The sequence below is a fragment of the Thunnus maccoyii genome, chromosome 7 (genome assembly GCF_910596095.1).
Source record: "Thunnus maccoyii chromosome 7, fThuMac1.1, whole genome shotgun sequence".
NCBI classification, from domain to species: Eukaryota; Metazoa; Chordata; class Actinopteri; order Scombriformes; family Scombridae; genus Thunnus; species Thunnus maccoyii.
The window spans coordinates 12,175,662-12,182,307 of NC_056539.1; the positions used below are offsets into that span (position 1 = coordinate 12,175,662).

Sequence of the window (6,646 nt, forward strand, 5' to 3'; positions counted from 1 at the left end):
CAACTACCCTCCATCATCTGTCTCTCAGCTGCCTCTTCACCCTCCTTCACTCGGCTGCCTGCCTGCATGCACTCCCCTGTCAAAGTATTAACGTGATGATTCACTATTGTTCAAGCAGTGTCCTAATACCTTATCTCTTCTCTGAGCAGGTCACAACACCCCTGAGACTAGAAGATTAGAGAGGAAGATGTAGCTTGTGAAAGCAAGCCGGCCCTCAGGACTCAGAGGGCTCGGTGTCTTGGGTCCAGGGTGACAACTGTCACAAGTGATTTCACACCACATGCATGAAATAGAAGGTGGCAGAGGGGGACAACACATTCTCAAATTTGACATTATCTAAATTTACCTCTATCAATTTTTGTTTTTTTCATGTATTTTTTACAAATTATTAATTGTCATTGCTTAGATACATACTTATGCAATTAAATTAAATCATGGCCACATCTACTGAAGTCTACAGATTTAATATGAGTAAAATTATAGATAATTACATTTAACCCTTGCATTAAAAGGAATTACAGAACTGATTTCTAGCATTCATTTCACTCTTTTGTTGAATCACATAATGTCATTTTATTCAAAAAAGCTTTTGAAATGACATGAAACAGGGATTTTAACTGAAATTGTCTTAAATGAAACAGATAGTTGAAAAAGAATTTCTAATTCATGTTTTTTTTTTAAAGTCCAGTAGGTGGCAGTGTTGTCTTAAAAACAAAATTAACACCTCATCTCTGCGATTACTGCTGCTGCCTGTTTTTGTGGTGCATTTGAAAAATAAATATCTTGAATTTGAACCCAGTCACTTTGTAACATTACCCATGGTATTGTCAATGTACAACCAGCATGAATACATGTGTAATATTTTAAACTGGATTATAACATGGTATTATATATGTGCAATGTTAGAACCATGGAGATACTGTGGTCAGTACCATGGTACACAGACTAGTACTATAGTAAAACTGACAATACAATCTTGCACCATCATACTTATCATGACCCTTTTTATAGGGGGTTGTCCATGTTTTATTTGTATTGGTAAAGTAGAAGTACAAATGTGTGAACAATGAGGTCGTTTGGCGGGAGATAATAGGCATATTCATTTTTACACTGTATGAAAGGAACCGAAACGGAGGGATTCATTGATAATCTGTCAGTAAAAGGTGCACCAGTGCACTGAAACTCCATGAACAGAGCCCTACATGATTTATTAGCAGGAATTGTGCAGTAGCCTAAATTTTATGTTTTGGATACAATTTATTTTCAATGTGGCTGTGCAGGTCAGGATCCAAGCAGATTTGTGAGCAAGAAACTTACTTTTCCTTTGTAAACACTTAAAATTCACCACCAGTGATGGTTTATGGATGCCATTTAATGTGCTCAAAGTCTGATATAATTTGGCAACTTACATATAACAAAAAAGTCCACTCACAAAGCACTTTCACCAGTGTTGTGGTTTGAGATATTAAAAGGAGAAATTGCTAGTAATAGTCTGTACCTACAGAGTAAGGACTGGGGAACATTGTGAACTTAATAATACAGCCCGCTCCCTGTTGTTACCATGTACTTATAGGGTAACTAGTCTGTACCTACAGAGTAAGACTGGGAGAACAGCACATATGTTGTGGTTTATGTGTAATTAAAGAATAAAATCATTTTGCATAACTTCCTGCGTACCTTATTATTGTGTGATTAAAGATATACTATGTATATTATTACATTACTGTATGAAGACATAAGCATAATAAATCTCTTGAGTGTGGGTGAAGCTTGCCTGTCAAACACACGTGCATAAAAAAATGATTGTCATAACTGCCACGAGCAAAAACATTTGATTTTAGTACACATGTAACGTACTGATTCATACGAGAAAATTACACCATAAATTCCGGGAAGTTACATGGTAAATGTTGGGAAGTTACACTTTAAAACCCCAATTGTTATTCCCTTGTTTCTCGTTGTTTCGTTTTCTTCCGCTGTACCCACATTTAAGTACTAGTAAGAACCGGAAAGTATTTTATATGTACGGATTCATACGAGGAAGTTACACTGTAAATTCCGGGCAATTACATGGTAAGTGATGGGAAGTTACACCGTAAAACGCGGGTTGTATTATAAAGTGTTACTGAAAAGAGTCCTGCCCTGAACACATCCATGTGTCAAAATTGGATCTAAGTCATAGCGCCACCTACTGGCAACAGGAAGTTACATGTTTTACACTTTGAAGCCCTGTGGGTAGCACGGTGATCGGATCCACCTCAAATTTACCCAGGATAGCCTCAAGACCTTGGAGATCGTATATTATGAAGTTGGTGACTTTTCGTCGAAAGGTGTTGCCATGACGACGTGGTGAATTTCGATGTCTCGCCATAAAATTTCAAAGCCCTATAACTTGACTCCACATGGTTTGATCTTTTCCAAATTTCATATGCTTGTTAAGAGTCCCGGTCTGAAGACATGTAAAGGCCCATATTTAGTGACAGTCATAGTGCCACCTACTGGCAACATGAAGTATTAAGCGCCACTCTTGCAAACTACTCCTAGCAGGTTAGTCAGAAACACATAAAATTTGGTAAGCCAAGGTGTAAGACCTTGATGATGATAACTCCTGAAGCCTTTGAGTTTTCATCAAAAGCCGTTGCCATGGCCACACATTGTTCGCCACAAAATACGAAGCTGTTTTTAAGGGCCAAGACATGCTTGAAAACTCCTTGCACACACGGCAGGTCTTATAGTCTATAATATTGTATCGGTGGCTGGCATAAGTGTGGCAGAATGGCTCTACAGCGCCCCCTAAATAACATATCACATGAATGAAAAATGTTTAATGTTGTAAAATATGATAAAGTGGTTGGTTTTCTCGATTCAATGTAATTAACAACCAAAGAATAACATTTTTTCAACCCCTCCCACCCCTGTATTGGGGTCCCCTCCAACCCCTTGGTTGCGTCCAACTCATCCTCCCGCGTTTTTTCAAGCAGTCGCGGTAACTGCCGGTACAAAATGAAAGGAGGAGCGGCAAAAGACCAACCAACAATTTTAAGTTGTTGGTTGGTCAACAACAGCAAAGAGAAAAACCTCTTCCCAACAGGAGATATGCTACTGCTATGGCTCTACCACTCTTGAATCAAATAATTGAATGAAAGTCTTATTTTTTGCTGTGTCATTGTGTTAGCTGAACTGTAAGCTAGCCAGGCTAACGTTAGCTATCATATAATCAGACTACTTTTACTGGAGCTACTAGCTAGTTGCGATTATCTCGCTAATATTGGATATAACTAGTTTTTATTTCTAAATTGCATCTTATATTTCATCAGGTCCAAGAAGGTGAATGTAGCAGCCGGGCAGGCAGGGTTACCAGGTAATGAGGTGAAAGAGTTAAAGGATGGTTTATTAAAAAGTAATCACTTTGAGTAAAAATAATGTTTTCCAAAGTAGCGCATGTATCTTAATCCTGATGCCTTCCTTCATCTTATTTCTACTCCTCACAGGTGACGACTACACCTGCTGATGAGTTCAGTCTCTCCCCATCATCCCAGGTCTCGCTGTGCTAGGTAAGATTTTTATGTCTTTATAAGTAAGTCTTTGAAAATCCACAGACAAAGTCAATTTAGTTAGCTCTTGTGGCAGTTGTGCTTGTTATTCTATGTGCCTGTTTTTGGACATTTTATATTTATATTCATTCATTTTTTTCAATTCATTCACCTCATCAGTCATCTGCTTACATCTGTTCTTTTGTACAAACTCATTCAAACAATGTTGTTTCTGTTGTGTACGTTTCTTAGTTTCCACAGAGAAAACAGTACTTTAAGGTAGTAGAATTGTTGTCAATTCAGTGTTTGATCATTACTCAACAGGAGAACCTGAATCTGAGATCCTGTGAGTGACCAAATGGATGCTGTTGATGGAGATCTGACTTCACCACCACCTTGGCTGTCCTCTTCACATTTTACTAAAAGTTCACCATTGAATATCAGGAGGAAACAACATCGCTGGAGTCTGTTCAAAAGGTATTACTCATTAACATTTTTACGTCACATCTCATTTCTTTTACTTTTTTTACTTGCATTTTCCCTGTTATTGCTAAGATTGCTATTAAGATATCTTTAAAAGTTTGTTACAATAGGTAATTAAAATCTTGTTAGGTGTACCTATTCTACTTCTATGTTTGACAGTCGTAGATTGGTTATTACACTGACAGTAATGGTAAAACATTTTTGTTTTTCTCTCATCTACAGTAGCTGTCATTCAATTTGCTGAAGAACACGAAGCAGCAGTGGAGGATCAAAGTGAAATCACGTGGCTCCAGGCCTGCAAGGATCCGAAGCCTTTTGGTCCAGCGGACTTGTGATGCAAAGTGGACTGAGGTGGGCTTTTGGACTCTTTACAGACAAGTACACATGCACAAACACAATTTTAAATACCGTATAGACACCTGAGTACCTGGTGACTTGACTTCTGCCACAATTGAATATCTATGTCTAGATTACTCAAGTGTCTTGTATCAAGGAAATTATATTTCTATATATATCATAATAGTATATTGTCAAGTTAAGTGATTTAATTTATTTATTTATTTTTATACTTGTCGTGGGCTTCAGAAATTATGTCAGTATTTTTTTCATGAGTATTTGTTGAACTGTGGCTACAGATTTAAACAAGCTTTTTACAGATTGGATTTTTAATGTTGTCTTTGTAACATGTGCTAATGTTTGTAATATATACACATTTGAAATCTTAGTTGACCTTGTTAGTTACAGAATGACTTTAGAGGACAGAAAAATGCACAAGGTCCCAGCTACTTTTATGTCCAGAGGGAACATGGTAGAATGTTTTCACAAATTATAAGAACTGGAAATTGAAAAGAAAAAATTCTTATTTGCTGTTTTAAGTTGGTGCCCATACAGTCCAAACATTTCCTGCTGTTGCTACTTCACATTAAAAGCTTCTCACTGGTTATTATGAAGCATGTACAGGAAATGCAAAACTGACTGCACTGGTGCCATTGGTCAGTAAATATTGGTCTACACAGAAAAATGTTTTGTGCTGTTTGGTCAGCAGATCAGTTTTGTGTATATATAGAAAATAGCAACAAAAAACTAAATTATTGGCCAAGATACATGTGACTATCGCTTAGCTATTGTTTCAAAACCATGGACAGCGCTGAGAAAGTTTTTATGCACCTGCCCCTGCTGATTTTGACAGAGAATCGTTCATAAATTCAAAAAATATTTAGCACTCTGCTACTGCTACGTTTAAATGTGAGTGCTCTGTCTGGTTAATAAATGTATTGATTTTGAAACACTGGCCTTAGGACTTGTGTCCATGTAGAGTTTTTATTTCTCACTGTACAAGCACTTCATCTCAGCGCTCCCCAGCACCCTGCCACCACTTTTCTGCCAGAGAAAAACAATATATGGAGAAATACCCTCATGCTGTTGTTATTTAGCCTTTCTGAGGCTATTGCGTGGCTAAATCAATCAGTGTTTAGACCAAACCTACGTCCCTGCTCCTGTTGGTTATGCTACAACACTTCATTTGGTGCTTTTGAATAATTTGGGGGAATTTATTCAATAACTTCACTATCATACAGTGTTGTGTCCCCAAAATCACATTGATAATGAAAATTTATTTATTTTATTGAAGACACCTGCACTTTCAAATACTTGTGTGTGTGTTTGATGTTTTATTTGCCTGTTCTATAGTTCTGTAGTGTAATATAAAGGCTACTGTCTTTTCAAAGTTTGTAAAGATTTGTGACTTTTCTTCTATTATGTGTGACTAATTGCACAGCTCTGTTTTTCTTATTTGTATTTATTTATTTTAACAATAATGGTGAGATTGATGATGACATTTAATTCTTTCTTTCATTCTTTCTTTCTTTCTTTAATAGTCATGTGACCATGCTGCTGAATTGGATGCCTGTTCCTGCTGAGGATCCTCCCTGCTGACGTCTTTAGACTGTGGTTTAGCCACTCGGTTAAGAGCAGCATGGTAGTGTTCATATGGACTTTTGCTCGGGACGGAGGCTGGAGAAGGACCCTGAATGGAGCTTGGGACGGGACAATCCAACACCTGCAGCCCTCTTTCCACCACCTACAAACCACTTCCTCTCTGGGCTACTACCTCCAGTGTTGCTTTCTGGCTTGGTTTATTTGATTGATCTTGGTTTTCTCACAGTTTCTTCTCTGTTGGTAAGGTTGGTCGACCTCAGTTGTACAGCTTTTTTTTTTCTGCTTGCACTTGACTCACTCTTCTCTGTGGAGATGCTGGGAGAGGCTATGATTTAAAGTTTTGAACCGGGTTCCTCTCGGCACCTTCTTCACAGTTATTGATTGTTATTTATTGGAACAGTGTATAGTTTTAAACATTAAAGATGCACTGCACCGGAGTTAGCTCAAAGGTACCCCGTATTTGGTAGTTGGGTTGAGTGTTTTGGAACCAGGGGCAGGATGCTTGGATGGTGATCACTGCACCAAACCCAGTTTAGGCAAATAGTGAAAGGAAATCATGGCCGAATTCCTGAGCTGAACTCCTGAGCTGAACTCCTGAGCGATGATCTGTGGAGTCAAAAGCTTTTTCATTCTGCATTTGAGGAAACGCTTGTCCAGTATGCTGCTGACTGAGGGCCTCTCTATGGGGTTGT

At 38.1% G+C, this 6,646-nt stretch overlaps 1 long non-coding RNA gene across 3 annotated transcripts; it reads left to right on the forward strand.

The window, feature by feature from the left end:
* The first annotated feature begins 2,529 nt into the window (after positions 1 to 2,529).
* LOC121899863 lies at positions 2,530 to 6,413 on the forward strand. Of its 3 annotated transcripts, XR_006096797.1 has the most exons (6): positions 2,530 to 2,547; positions 3,318 to 3,369; positions 3,492 to 3,554; positions 3,858 to 4,010; positions 4,239 to 4,367; positions 5,894 to 6,413. It is a non-coding gene; the product is annotated as an uncharacterized LOC121899863 (long non-coding RNA). The 3 variants fall into 3 exon arrangements; XR_006096796.1 differs by lacking the exon at positions 2,530 to 2,547 and having other exon boundaries at positions 2,837 to 3,361; XR_006096795.1 differs by lacking the exon at positions 2,530 to 2,547 and having other exon boundaries at positions 2,838 to 3,369.
* The last annotated feature ends 233 nt before the right edge of the window (positions 6,414 to 6,646 follow it).